The sequence below is a fragment of the Humulus lupulus genome, chromosome 9, assembly GCF_963169125.1.
Source record: "Humulus lupulus chromosome 9, drHumLupu1.1, whole genome shotgun sequence".
Taxonomy (NCBI): Eukaryota; Viridiplantae; Streptophyta; class Magnoliopsida; order Rosales; family Cannabaceae; genus Humulus; species Humulus lupulus.
Window position 1 is genome coordinate 176,874,514 of NC_084801.1, and position 15,232 is coordinate 176,889,745.

General features: G+C 37.4%; 1 non-coding gene across 1 annotated transcript; it reads left to right on the top strand.

Annotated features, from left to right (window-relative positions):
• The first annotated feature begins 13,993 nt into the window (after positions 1-13,993).
• LOC133802947 (small nucleolar RNA R71) lies at positions 13,994-14,100 on the top strand. The gene has a single exon (XR_009877690.1). It is a non-coding gene; the product is annotated as a small nucleolar RNA R71 (small nucleolar RNA).
• Positions 14,101-15,232: the final 1,132 nt, after the last annotated feature.

The window sequence follows — 15,232 nt, forward strand, 5'->3', positions numbered from 1 at the left end:
GGCATCCCCCAATCATTCAACATCCACCAAACCTTGTCCATTATAGTCCTATTCATACGCTCAGCCATGCCATTTTGTTGTGGCGTTTTAGTACATGAAAGATGTCTAGCTATTCCATTTTCAACACAAAAATAGTCAAATTCTTTGTTACAAAACTCTAAACCATTATTGTAACGATCTACTACTCAGGGACCGTTACGTTGTACATTTAAACAGTGCTAAACTCGCTAACCGAGTCATTTGGCCATAATCGTGTAACTAAGTGTGATTAATAGTTTAGGGTTAAAAATTTTGGTTAAAGATACAATGTTTTACTAAAACATTTACTGTATACATTGGGATCCCAAAATATATTTTAAAGGTTAATTACAATAAAATATTTACAACTAGCCGACCTAAGCGGAAAAATAGGGTTTAACCCTAATTCCTCTTTAAACCATCGGTCGTGGTGGTCGAGCAGCCACATATGTACACATCGTCACCTAAGCTCTCAAACTCAAGGATGGTCCATGTTTCTTTTCCCTTTACCTGCACCACATAGCACCCGTGAGTCGAAGCTCAGCAAGAAAACTCAATATGCTCATGAACAGGTAATAACATGTCACTGAATCATAATAACACGCCTATCATTAATAGCCCTATTCATGCATGTAGACAAGTCCAAATAAATGATTATGGGCCCTGCCCCCTGTATAGATGACTATCAAGTCAATCTGGAAATAGATGGCTAATGTGTCAATCTTTGAATGGGTGACTAATGAGTCACACACTTAGGCTCTGCACCCTAATCAGATAAGTGACTAATGAGTCACACACTTGGGCTTCACACCCTAATTAGATAAGTGACAAATGAGGCTCGCACTTGGGCTCCACACCCTATTCAGATAAGTGACAAATGAGTCACGCACTTGGTGCGGATCCGCACCCTAATCAGATAAATGACAAATGAGTCAGGCACTTGGGCTCTGCACCCTAAGCCATGTGATGTTATAGTCACCTGAGCCTTTTGGACCTGGCTCTAAGTAACTAGCCTTTAGACTAGACAAGCGTTTTTAGTTTTCATCGAACTTGGGGTCAGTCAAGAATTTAATGCTCATGATGATTGATTTGATGCTCATGTTGGTTAAATCTAATCATTTCGGCTCTGCGTTCAATACACTTATGCCGCTCTTGACTCATAGGTCAATTCCATACGACTCGTGCCATTTTTGACCAATGAATTAGTACCATTCACAAATAAGCAATGCACCAAGGCATATATCATATATCAAATATCCAAATATAAGGCATTCAGCATGCTTACTCAACATTCACTAGCATAATTATGATCATGCACATTTACAGAGACTCAAGCTCTGATCAATTCCATATTCAATATTCATGCCATGCCCTAATCATATGTGCTGCTATGCATTTACAATGCAATCAATGTCCATATATAGATCACTCAACATGCCTCATCAATAACAATGCATGTCACATACTGGGTGCAGTTTTCTTACCTTTGGTCCAAGCACCTACCTAATACTGAACCTACCTGTAGCCCGACCTTGAAGCATACCCAATCTTTCCTTGTTTACCCACCTGAATCCCTACTGGTCAGCCTAGTTTTCATTTAGTCCAACTAAAGTACTCCAGATGATATCCCCTACAATCCATGGTTGTCTCTTAACAAATTAACTCTCATTCTGACTCATGTCGAGGCTTCCATATGACGAGCTCTATTGCTCTCACCACGAACCTCTCGAGTACTTATATCCCAATTCCTCTGCCAGAAATTTCTAATTCCTCCTCAATAAATACTAGTATATTCATCCTCTCGCACAATACCCTTGAAGCATAGTCTCTATGTCTAAATCTCTCTTGGCTCATTCTTAATTCCGAGCTCTTCCAGCTTATTATATAACCAAAAACGTGAATTATCCAGTTAACTGACCGTCTCTGAGGAACTAGCCTTGGGCTTCGAATATAACAAGGCATTCCCGTCTTCCATTCCCTAATCATGGGAAAACCACCCTAACAACTACCTTTACAATCAGACCCCTTCCTATAAAAAACTAGGTGCCATAGCACTGTCTGGGGTTCTTCTACCTCAATAACCGAGAATCTGTCCTTACTGAATTCTACCAATGGAAGTACTGTCTTTTGCATCCCTTGCCCTACAACATTCATGCTTTATACCTCACCTCCCCAGATCTCAAATAACATGGCCTTCACTGCTGCCTAAACACAGATGAAGATCTCATACATTGGTGCGACCCTTACGATCCGGCCCTTCCCAGAGTTTGATCCTTATATGGGTCATCATCTCTAGCTACATCCACCTGTATCAATTTCCAAAAAAAATTACCCAATTCACAAAACTCACTGACATACACTATCGATACCTTATCATTTTAAATCAAGCTTAGAAGCCTATTAGTCTCCGCAGCTCAGACTATGTCTTTATAACCTCTTTTATCAAATCACCATCTGAGTTCTTACCAACCCATCATGCCAATATCTCAGTCTGAATACCATTTCCTGGCATCCTTCTGCCACAAATACTTAGCACAACTCCTTATTTATGACCTCTCATCTACACACAACCAAGGATGGAATTAGCTTTGCCCATCCACTGACCCAATTCCTAGGCAAACCCGAACTTTTCTCAAAACCAGAGGATAACGCCTTTTAAGCCTTCCGTTTAGTACTCTTTATCTGTCTGTATCCCTATATTAAACCAACACCATTAACCTTACTGTCAAAATATACAAAGCAGCTCCTTCTCCAGAGAAGTCTGCTGCTCTACCATTTAGTCTCAGCTATTAAACCACACCGTTTACTCACATGATAGCGAACATCTCTGCGACTTTCAGGGGCAAATGGAGGTTTCCAACCCCGAACATCATCTGCAACCCCCCTGTAATACAATGCCAGATCTACTTAACCATCCTGGACGCAAGCCATTTGAGTTCATCTGCCACTGCTTACTAAACTTCTCAGCCCTAAGGTTCACACTCCGAACCAAACCACAACCAGGTCCAAATAACCACAATAATCATGCACACATAAAGCATAATAACCACTAATCCACAATTCTACGCATTTATCTACCACATTTTATTACAACCAGGTATACTCATACTTTATCATGCTTCCTACAAGCCAATAAACAAGTATAACATATAAATTCAATTCAGGCAGTTAACCACATACAATCGGTATGCAAACCATTATCCAAATATTCATTCACATGCAACAACAATGCTGATTAGCACACCTCAATCTCATCACACAATAGTCAAGGGCCAGACCCTATCAGTTTTCATGCTCCCTATAGTCATAAAGCATAATACATTCATATTTCAATCAAAACTTAAGCATATAGTCTCATATATTCAATTACAGAACCCTAAGTCGAGCTTATCTTTAGCGGCGAGTGTACATGTCCAGCCCATCTCTAGGAACCCTTAAACCTAGGACGCTCTGATACCAAGTTGTAACGCCCTGGATAACCAAGACCGTTACACTGTGTGTTTGAAATAATGTGAGACTTGCTAATCAAGTCATTTAGACAAAAATATGAATCTAACGACACAAACATGTTAGGTTTAGAAGATTTTGGTTATAAATGAATAATTTTCAATAAAATAAATGTTTGGTGCATGGGATCCCGAATCAGAGTTTAAATAGCATAATTACAGAATTTCCAACTCAAGTAAATAGACAAGCCACTCTAATGGCAAAATGCACGTTTTAGGTTTCCGTCCCTGTTTAATCCCCCGACCGTGGCGGCCAAGCAGCTGACAATGTACACCTCGCCCCCAGAGCTCTCCAACTCATGGTCAACTTGTCTTACCCTTGCCTTTACCTGCACCACGTAGTACCCGTGAGCCGAGGCCCAGCAAGAAAACATAACAACATAGTACAATCAATATCAACAACTAAGTAGTTCACAGAGCATAACCAAATTATCCAGCAAGCCATAACATTCATTCAACCCAGGACATCAACTAATAACCTGTAGAGTCCAAGAACTTTACTTAGCTAGTTAGATAGTAGTATTATAGTATTTATAGCATTATCTTTGTAACTGTGGATTTTTGGTTCAGACCGGGAATTATTTGGACACTCATAGTAGTACTTGTAGATTTTCTAAGTTTAACCTATAGTTTAAGAATATTAATTTTAACCTAAGGTTTGATTAATATGACTGATATTGATGATGATATTTATTATATTATAAGGTTTAGATAAACCCAATAAGATAGTAACACTTGTCTTATGTATGATTATTAAGGAATTATTATTTTAATGATAAAATAAGAGAAATATAAGACTTAGTATTCACCAAAATCTGATAGGAGCATGATAATTGTCACAATTTTATTTATTTGTGAATTAGGTTGTAAATAGATTTTTCGTAACTTTAGGGTACTGTAACGTCCGACCTGTTTTTGACCTAGTTACATTAGGAATTTCGAAAAATAGTATTTCTTAAAAGTTGTAGATAATTTAATGAGCTTTCTAACAGTATAAAGAGAGTCCAAATCGAAGTTCTACAGCGTCAGATATGTTGATTTTACTGAAGGGGAGTTTAGAGTTACGAGATTTAGGGAGTTAGAAGTTAGGATTCTATTTGTTTTTATTATTTTAAAAATCAAGCTTTGAATCCTTAAATCTCTCTGAAAAATTTGAACAATTCCTAAGCCTTTAGCTGAAGGATATTCAAATATTTTCAATTAAATTTATTATTTTTATTCAAAGCTAAAAAGAAGATTTTTATTCCTAGAACTCTATAAATAGGACCTAGTACCCAGCCATTATTCATCTTTTACTCTAAGTTCAGAGGCTGCAAGATTTCTAGGAGAGTGTGAGAGTTAAACACTTGGGTGGGGAAATCATAAGCTTATCAAACACTTTGGGAAGTAAGGTTCTATAGTATTTCGGTTGTGGTGTAGATTGGTCTTACAAGTCTTTGAGGGAATCTAAGTTCTTGAGCACATAAGTTTTGGAGTGTTCCAAAAGTCCCAACTCAGTCCACATATCCCGGTAACTTTGGAAAATAGCTTTAAGAGGCGGTAAGATTCGTGGACGCTTAGAGAATGTGTATCGATGGTGAATGGAGTCAAGGAGCCGAGCGTTATTCGATTCGAGGATGTAGTTTTGTTTTATGTCTTTTTACATGTATTTTCCGCACTATTTATGTAATGTCTCTTTATTTTAAATCATGTTTTGTTTTTAAAGACAATGGGATCCCATATCCTTCTTGGTATTTATTTTGTAAGTAATTTTTACAAGTTACTTAATAAAATTATGGTATTTTCGTAAATGTAAGTTCTATTAAGGATTGTATGTATAGTTTCATTAATGGTCCAAAAGTCTAGATTAGTTGGTCGTTACATAACCCATGATCTAGTTCCAGATATTCAACATATCATACACAACAATTAACAAAGGTATGCATGTCAAGCAACAACTAGGGTCAACGCCCATGGGCCGCACCCTCTATTTAACCCACTGTCTTTGGCTTGCTTAAGCCAAGCCCAGTGCTCACCCCACTAACTCCGGCCCGCTTAAACCGAGCTTAGTGATTATTAAGCTGTCCTCAGCTACCAGTGGCTAAGCCGCGCCCTGTGCGCAAGTAATGATTTTGGCACTCTTAGGCCGTTTATCTCATGTCCGCGTGGCACAATACCACCTCATGACATTCGTACAATTATAGGGAACTCTTAGTCCCAACATGTTCACATGTTTTATCACAATCATTTAACAGTGCATACAAACATAGGGAACACTTAGTCCCATCCTATCCACATATACAAGTTCAGTTTTCTTACCTTTAATTCCAAGTGCTTTGATGACGAAAGACGACCCCCGAGCACAATCCTGCCCCGAGCCCAAGCGTATACCTAGTCAAAACCATGATAAAGGATTCCATCAATAATTGTATAAGGGTTTCCGGATAAAGTTCTAGCCTCCTGGACATCGAATTCCACCAAACACGGTAGTGGGATCGATCCCGAGCACCCTAGGTTAAGTTCCCATGCTTAAAATCCCAAAAACACAAATATCCTTAAGGGTCGCGGCTCAAGCCTCCCCATACCGCGGCATGGCCCCAAACAGAGGCTCAACCTCGCCCAGAAATAGACACGGGCTGCGACCCTACACACCCCATCCCGCGACCCGCCCTCCTTCTCCAGTACCATATGTTCTAGAGGGCCGCGGCGCACCAAGAACCATGCCGCGGCCCGACCCCTTCAAACCCATAAAAACCACCATTTTTTACACTCAAAACCACCCATAACCATCCCAATAACATAATCCAATTATCCCAACATTCTAACATGATCTCAACAACATATCCCAACAGAAACCTAGTCTAGAAACTCATCAAAACAACATTTCAATATTTGAAACCCACAAGCTCAAGAACACCAAAACTAGTCCGAAAAACCCAGAATTCAAACACAATATCATTAATTGAAGCTTACCTTCACTAAAGACTCAATCCTCCAAATAATTACTGAGCTAACTCCCAAGCTTTCTGCCTTAATTCAACCTTTAATTTCAGAACCCAAGAACTCTTAGAATTCAGCCCCAAAGCTACATAATCAAATGATCAAAAGTATAATTCAATGCTTACCTCAGTTCCCGGTTTGATTCCTTAGCCTCTACGGAGTTAATCTTCCAAAACCTCTACTCAAATCACTGAGTTCCAGCCAATTTCCCTTAGCTTTTCTGTAGTTTCCCTTGAGAGAGTAAGAGAAGAGAGAGGAGGGTCGGTTCTAGGTGTTTCTGCTACCTTCCTTTGTTTTGTTTTACCTTATTTACTTCACTTAAGTTAATCTCAAAGCTCGGGGTGCCAAAAACGTCCCTGAGGGAAAAATGGTAAAATTCCCTCGGTATTCCCACCTAGGCTTCCTAACGTCAAATATATCTCCAATTATTTATTTCCATAACCCGATAACCCAAATAACTGTCTAATACCCCAAATACCCCTTGACTCACCCCGAGTCAAGTATCGGGTCCCGTTGTGACTTTCCTGCTACTTGCTCTCTAGGATCGCCTCGTGTCGAAAGCTGCAAACACATACATCCACATAATAATGTGGTCTCAACAGTTTATCACAAATAATCACGTTTATGCCCTAATGGGCCAAAATTACAATTATGCCCTTACCAACCAAATAGGGCCCGCATGCTTATCCAATACACATAAACATGCATCTCACACCATTAATTCATATAACCTCCAATTATGCCCTCCTGACATACTAATCAAGGCCTTTAAGCCTTACTAGAAATTTTGGGTCGTTACAAAATCCTTTGGCTAATAAGCTTCTAATCTTTCCTAGAATCGCTATGCCTCGATCCTTGCTTGAATCTGAGTCCTAAAACTTGAGTTTCCTTCGAAAATGCGAACGAGTGTCGAAAAGGGAACAGGAGGGAGAGATAACATTCTGAACGTTCTTTTATAATTTTAACATGTTACTTCAAGCTTAAGTAACCTCAAGAAAATCCTAATGCTCGAGTTTCCGAAAAAGCCCCCCCCCCCCCCCCCCCCCCGGGATAAAATAGTCAAAATTCCCAGAATTTCCCCCTTATTTCACTAACTTCTAATTTATCATTAAATAATCATTCCCATTACCCAATATCCTGGTAATGTGCTAAATACCCAAATACCCCTTGACTTACTCCGAGTCAAGTATGGATCCCGTTGTGACTTTCTCATTAGCTTGCTCCCTAGGATCTTCTTGTGCCGAGTAACCCAAACATAACTATACAATAATTTAGTACCACACCCATACCACATATATGCCAAATATACCAAAAACAGGCCAAATTATGAAAATTGCCCAATTAACAAAAATGAGCTTACATGCATATTTAATACACCTAAACATGCATATGAAGTCATATTATAATATTATTCACATAATGATACACATAAATATCACATAATTCCATAATTTGTCATCATGTCCCCCTAATCAAGGCCCTAAGTCTTATTAGGAAATTTGGGACGTTACAATTATCTGTCCTAAGTCTCTTTATTCTTTTACTAGTTTGATTTTCTACTAAAGCTTTCTATGTTTTCTACTAAAGCTTTCCATGTTTTAAACACAAGACATAAAGAAGAAAATAAATAAAAATTAAACAACTAAATATTCAATTCACCACTATTTTCTTATAAAATCAAGTTTAAAAGTATGATAAATAACATATCACACCTTACTTCTCACAAAAATATTACCAACCCTCTTACATTTATCACACCTCTTAGAAAATTCATGAGAATCCTTGAAAATAGACGGCTAATAAAACTCCGATTGAAAAACCTTGGCTGCTGTCCTTTGACCCCCAAAATGCCCTCCATAAGGGGCTGAATGACAGTGCTCCAAAATGCTTTGAACTTCCTCTTCCGGATCACAACGCCTCATCAGATCCGAACATTGTTTATAAATAAATGGCTCGTACCAATAATAAAACTTCACATCATGAAGGAGCTTCTTGATTTGTTGGCCCTTCAAATCAGATGGAGTCCTCCCACTTGCCAAATAATTCACAAAATCAGCATACCATGGCATTGAAACTTGTCATACCACCAAGAGTTGCTTATTGAGGAATGTCTCCTTAATTGGTTGCTCAAAAGTCTCTTCATTACTATCTTCAAGTCTAGAGAGATGATCTGCCACTTTATTCTCTATTCCTTTCCTATCACTAATTTCCAAATCAAATTCTTGAAGAAGCAACACCCAACGAATGAGTCTTGGTTTGCCATCCTTCTTCGCAATAAGATACTTGATGGCAGAATGATCTGTGTACATTACAACCTTAGTCTCAACAAGGTAAGCTCTAAACTTATCAAAAAAAAAAAACACCACAGCCAAAAGTTCCTTCTCTATAGTAGTGTAGTTAAATTGAGCATCGACTAGTGTCTTGCTTGCATAATAGATGGAATGAAACACCTTCTCACTTCTTTGGCCAAGCACAACGCCTAGAGCAAATCACTAGCATCACACATTAGCTCAAAAGGAAGGGACCAATCAGGAGCTACAATAATAGGGGCGGACACAAGAGCTTTCTTCAAAGTCACAAATGCTTCTTAACACTCATTGGTAAACTCAAAAGCTCAATTTCGCTCAAGTAAAGAACAAAGAGGCTTAGAGATTTTTAAGAAATCTTTAATAAACCTCCTATAGAAACCCGCATGTCCCAAGAAACTTTGAATGCCCTTGACTGTAGTTGGTGGTGGAAACTTCTCAATAACTTCAATCTTTTCTCTATCTACCTCAATGCCTTTGTTAGAAATCCAATGACCCAATACAATACCTTCTTGTTCCATAAAATGGCACTTTTCCTAATTAAGTACCAAATTTGTTTCTTCACATCTCTCTAACACTTTCTCAAGAGTTGCCAAACAAGCATCATAAAATTCACCAAATACTGAAAAATCATCCATAAACACCTCAAAAGTTTTCTCACCATATCGGAAAAAATAGACTTCATACAACGTTGCAAAGTAGCGGGGGCATTACATAACCCAAATGGAATCATTCGGAAAGCAAATGTCCCACATGGACAAGTAAAAGTGGTCTTTTATTAATCTTTAGGAGCAATAAAAATTTGATTGTAGCCCGAATACTCATCAAGAAAGCAATAATGCTCCTTCCCCGCTAATCTATTAAGCATTTGATCAATAAAAGGCAACGGAAAGTGATATTTTCTTGTTGCCTTATTTAGTTTATGATAATCCATACAAACACGCCAAACCGTCACCGTTCTTGTGGGAATCAACTCATTGTTGTCATTTGATAACTCTACAAAATAGAGTTATTTTACCACTTTTTATGTGCTAATTGTTGCTTAATTCTTGAGTTTTTAAGTAATTTATTAAGTTTTTAAGTAATTTTGAATTTATTAGTCTTATTTTGATTTTATATGTTTTTGTGTGTTTTTATAGTTAAAATGTTGTAGTTAATTATTTGAATTATTATTGTTAAGTTAGTGGTAAAAAAATGTTGTATTATTGAACTTAAATGTAAAATATAAATTAAGTTATAATTAATATTTTCAAAGAATTAAATTGATTTATTTTATAAATTGAAAATATTGTATTATGATTTATTTTATATTTATTTTTTAGGGAATTTATGCTCTTGAAAAGTAAGGAAAAAGAAAGAAAGGAAAATGACATTTTTAAAAATGTCATGGATCAAGTTGCAAAGGCCCAAACGCCAAGCCCACGAAACTTCTCCACCAAAGAAGCCATGGCCCAAGCCCAACAACTCCTCCAAATACCACCTGCCACTACAAAGCTTCTCCTTGCCTCCAGCAAGTTCCTTTCAATCCGCCTGATGCAGCATCACACCTCACAGCAATGCCTTGCACCTTTCCCTCTTCAGCCACATATGCCAACAGCCCATCTTCTCTTCCCAAGCCCAGTTCCAATCAGGCCCAATGCCTCACGGGTCACACCTGCCAGCATATCCAGGCCCATCGCACCCCTGCCCAGCCGTGCCTGCTGCTTTCCCTGCCTCCAGCCGAAGTCACCAAGACCAAAGCAGCTGCCATTTCATTTTGAGCCCACAAAAAATATACCAAAGTACCATTTGTCCCCTTGTCCAAAAATATCACATTTTTACCCAACTTTCTACACATTTTACCCCAAAACATCATTATTATACCCTATAATTTACCCCTATTTTCCATATTATAATTAATTATATTAATTTAATCAATTTAATTATTTTAATGCCCGTTTTTTGGCTATAAATAAGGGATTTGGTGTCCATTTTGAGGGGGAGGTTACAATACCAAATTTTTTACACATTTCAAAACCTCTCTATTCTCGTCATCTTCTTCTTCTTTTTATTTTTTTCTATGTATTTTTAGAGGAAAAATTTGGGGGTTTCTCCTCCAAATTTTCCTATTTATGTTTGTAATTTTTAGTTTGTATTTGCTATTCTAGTTATGAGTTTCTAATCTTTTTAAGATTAATAAGGTGATGATGAAACAATTTGTAACTAGATAGTTTTTATTTTGTATGTTGATTTCCCATTTTGTGCAACAAAGTTTATGGAATTTTCTTCTTCAAATATCTTCTTTCATCTTAAATATCATGTATTTTGGATTGTTAGCACATATTTACACTTTGTTCTTCATTAGTGCTAAAACATAATATTCTTTGTGTAAGATGTGTCATTAAATTGTACACATCCATGCTTAGAAAAAAATATTATGTTTTGCCTTATAAATAATGTTCATTGATTTATTTGTTATTTCATTAGATTGATTTACACTAAATACTTTGAAATTATAATTTTGAAAAGTGAAGAAAAATCTTATCTTTTTAGAAGTAATTTGTGCTTAAAATTATAAATCTATTTGGAAAATGATAGTTTGATTTAGTTTAACTATCACTAAAACTTGGGAATCAATATACTTATAAATATTATTGAACTTATATTTTGTGGATTCTAATCCTTAATAATCTTATTTTACCATCTTGATTTCTGCTATTAATTTATGTTTATACATTGTCTTTAATTTCTTTATTATTGTCTTTTATTTTATTTTTATTGTTACAAGTTCTCTTCAATCTTTGGAGCTAGGTTAGAATTTATTACTTTTGATTTAAAATAGTTTTCTCTTTTCAATTTTAGAAAACTCATTTGGGTTCGACATCCTTGCTTACACGATCACTATTCTATTTGAACGATTCGTGCGCTTGTGATTTATAAATTTTTAAACATACCCGTTTTGGGTCCATCATCATTAGCTACCACCGTGACTCCACCTTTCTTGGGAACACATTGAACTAGGTTGACCCAAGAACTATCTGAAATTGGGTAAATAATCCCAGCATCTAACCACTTGATCACCTCCTTTTTCACCACTTCCTTCATAATGGGATTAAGCCTTCGTTGTTGCTCAACAGAGTTGCTACTTCAATCTTCTAGAAAAATCTTATGCATACAAAGTGAGGGACTTATACCCTTTATATCCTCCACAGTCCAGCAAATAGCCTTCTTGTATTTCTTCAACTCATCAAGCAACATATTCTCTTTTACAACTCCTAACATCGCAGAAACAATCATGGGAAAAGTCTCTTCATAACCCAAATGAGCATACTTCAAATGACTAGGCAAAGGCTTCAATTCCAACTTTGGTGGTTCTTGAATAGATAGGTTGGAAGGATTGAAATTTCTTTCCGATAACTCCAAGGACTCAAAATTCCTTCCAAATTTAGTAAAAGGCTGCTTGGATTCCACCCATGTAACTTGGGTTTCTTCCTCTTCACTCATTTCTTCAAGCTCTTCAAGCGAAATCACCCCCATTCAATATTTACAAGTTTCTTTTTGCAATTTTTCAGCGACAATAGCATCAATCACACTCAAAGAAGAGCACTCATCAATCTCATCATAAAACTTCATAGCATTGAACACATTGAAAGTCACTTGTTGGTCATTCACCCTCATAGTAAGCTCTTCTTTTTTAACATCAATCAAAGTCCTTCCCTTAGCAAGAAATGACCTCCCCAAAATTATTGGAACATTTCTATCTGCGTCATAATCAAGAATGATAAAATCTGGCGGAAAAATGAACTTATCAACTTGCACAAGAATAACTTCAATCTTGTCTTCCGGATATGCCATAGAGTGGTCCACTAATTGCAAAGTAACAGTGGTTGGCCTTGCTTCACTAATTTCCAACTTCTTAAAAATTGGCATGGGCATCAATAGAACAAGGAATTTTAAAACTGCCCAGATCCTTCAACTCATGAGGAATTTTATTCTTCAAAATAGCACTACATCCTTCAGTCAAAGCTACCATTTCAAATTCACCAAGCCTCATCTTCTTTGTCAAAATATCCTTCAATAAATTCACATAGTTCGGCATTTGTTCCAAAGCTTCCACCAAAGTTATGTTGATGTAGAGTTGCTTCAAAACATCCAAAAATCTCTGAAATTGGCCATCCTGTTGCTACTTTTGAAATCGCCGAGGAAAGGTGGTGGGGGTTTGACATTTGACTTCTTTGCCACCGTTTCCTGAGACAATGCTGTAGCATTCTAGGCAGAATCAACATTTAACAACCCTGAATTTCTTGCTTCTTTTCTTTTTTCCTCCTTGGTTTGGATTGAAGTGGGCTCATTTGTGCTTTTAGATTTTTCCTCATTCAACTCCAGATTTTTACCACTCCTCAAAGTGATCGCTTTGCAATGATCTTTGCCATCTCTCCTTGGATTTTTGGTATCACTAGGCAAGGTGCCTTGTGGTCTATTCCTCAATTCATTAGCTAGCTACCCCATTTGAATCTCAAGATTCCTCAAAGACACTGCTTGACTTTGAATTACTACATAATTCTTGGCCATATACTCTTCCATCAAATTCTCCAAAGAGCTTGTTTGAGAAACTTGTGGAGGAGGCAGTTGAGCTCTTAGTTGTTGTTGAGAAAAACCCAGTGGATATGTAGGCTTGTTTGGCATGGCTGGTCCACATGAACTAGCCCCTTGACCTTCCCAAGAAAATTTTGGATGATTCCTCCAACCCGGATTGTAAGAGTTGGAATATGGATTGTTGCAGTTTGCATTTTGATTCCCCAAGTAACAAACTGAAGCGGGATTAGGCAGACAACTATCAAATGTATGCCCATCTCCACAATAAACACAAGAAACCTCTGCTACTTAGTCCATAGGAGTAGGTTGTAAGTTACACCCCCCCCCCCCTCCCCCCCCATACTCATGGTCTTCAAAAGGTTGGTCATAGATGAAACTTGAGTGGTCAAAGTTGTAAAAGCATTTACCTCATGAATACTCGTTACTTTCCTTCCCGTTGGGGCTCTAGTATTAGACCATTGATAATTATTGTTCGCAATCCACTCCAAAATCTCATATGCTTCATTGCAGGACTTAGGGAGAATATCCCCATTTGTCTAAGCATCCAAAACCATGCGTGAAGAGGCGTTGAGACCCTTATAGAAAGTCCCCATTTGAATGCAATGTGGGATACCATGATGTGGGCACTTCCTCAATAACTCTTTGAACCTCTCCCAAGCATCACACACCGACTCATCCTCCCACTATTGAAAAGAAATAATCTCATTCCGAAACATGGTATTTTTCGTTGGAGGAAAATACTTCATCAAAAACTTCTTAGCTAGCTCATTCCACGTAGTCACTGAGTCGAAATGAAGTGTATTGAGCCAAACTCTAGCTATGTCCATTAGAGAAAAAGGGAACAATTTCAACCTCAAGGCCTCTTCAGTAACGTCTTGCAACTTAAAGGAATCTCTCACCTCCAAAAATGAATGAAGATGGAGATGAGGATCCTCTGTAGGCAGCCCACTAAATTGACCCACTATCTACAACATTTGGGACATCATGGGCTTCAACTCAAATTGAGCAGCTTGAATTTCAGGCCTAACAATTCCAGGATTCAGCTCATTAAAAATTGGGGCAGCGTACTCCATTATGGCCCTCTCTCTATCATCGACCATAACAATTGCGTTAGTGGCGTTGAAGGCACTAGTTGCATCATTAACAGCTCCAACAACCTTATTAAGCATGGGTTGAGCTCTCATTTGCTCAACCCCTTCACTTTCTTGAGCCATAGCAAGGTGAAGTTGAACTCGTTGTTCCCTTAGCCTTCTTCGAAATGTACGCTCAATCTCAGGGTCAATAGGGGCTAGCTCAAAATCTTCATGTTCATTCATGCAACAGAATCAATCTAGCAAAGCACAAGATCAAGCAAGCAAGATTAGTGCAAAATAAGAAAAACAAATTGCAAAGTAATTAATAATACACAAAATTCTAATTTCAATCCCCAGCAACGACGCCAAAAAACTTCTTGTGAAATTTCTATATTATCATTGTGCAAGTATACACAGTCACAAACACAAGTAATACAGTAAGTGACTATTTAGATTTAGATTGTGCAAATCAATACTAAGAAAATTGAAACTTGGAACAAAAATAATTGAGATGATATTTTGATTGTTTAAACTAATTAAACGAAATTTAAAATTCTTGGAGTAATCAACAATGAGTAGGAATTAACACAAAAGATAGATTCACCAATTAAAAGTGGACTTGGATTACTATATCTCCCTGAATCAATATTCTGCCGAGAATGCTACAACATTTTTGTTAGCAAAACCTCCCAGAGTAACGAAAATTCCCAATTGTTTCATATGATTTTCCAAAACTTATGATAAAAGTTCCTTAATCTAATTTAACATATTCCTA